This window comes from Chrysochloris asiatica, unplaced genomic scaffold, assembly GCF_000296735.1.
Source record: "Chrysochloris asiatica unplaced genomic scaffold, ChrAsi1.0 scaffold00262, whole genome shotgun sequence".
In the NCBI taxonomy this organism is placed as follows: Eukaryota; Metazoa; Chordata; class Mammalia; order Afrosoricida; family Chrysochloridae; genus Chrysochloris; species Chrysochloris asiatica.
In genome coordinates this window covers 2,856,599-2,857,168 of record NW_006408780.1, presented here as the reverse complement: position 1 = coordinate 2,857,168, position 570 = coordinate 2,856,599, and positions in this window count along the sequence as shown.

Genomic DNA, 570 nt, shown 5'->3' with positions numbered 1-570 from the left:
GTTTTACTAAAGGTAATACAGAAACTGCTGCAATCATACATTGACAGAGAACTTCCAGAGATTCAAGCTGGATTCAAATGAGGCTGTGGAATGAGGGATATCATTGCTGATGTCCAATGGATCTTAGCTGAAAGAAAGAATATCAGAAAGATGTTTACCTGTGCTTTATTGAGTATGCAAAGGCTTTCGATTATGTGGATCATGAGAAGCTATGGACAATTTTGAGAAGTATGAGTATTCCAGAACACTTAATTGTGCTCATGAGGAATCTGTACCTGGACCAAGGAGCAGTTGTTTGAACAGAACATGGGAACACTGAATGGTTTAAAATTAAGAAAGGTGTGCAACAGGGTTGTATTCTTTCACCATACCTATTCAACCTGTATGCTGAGCAAATAATCCAAGAAGCTGGGTTCTATGAATGAAAACGTGGCATCAGGATTGGAGATAGACTCATTAACAACCTGTGATATGCAAATGATACAACCTTGCTTGCTGAAAGTCAAGAGGACTTAAAATACTTACTGATGAAGATTAAAAAGCACAGCCTTCGGTATGGATTACATCTCA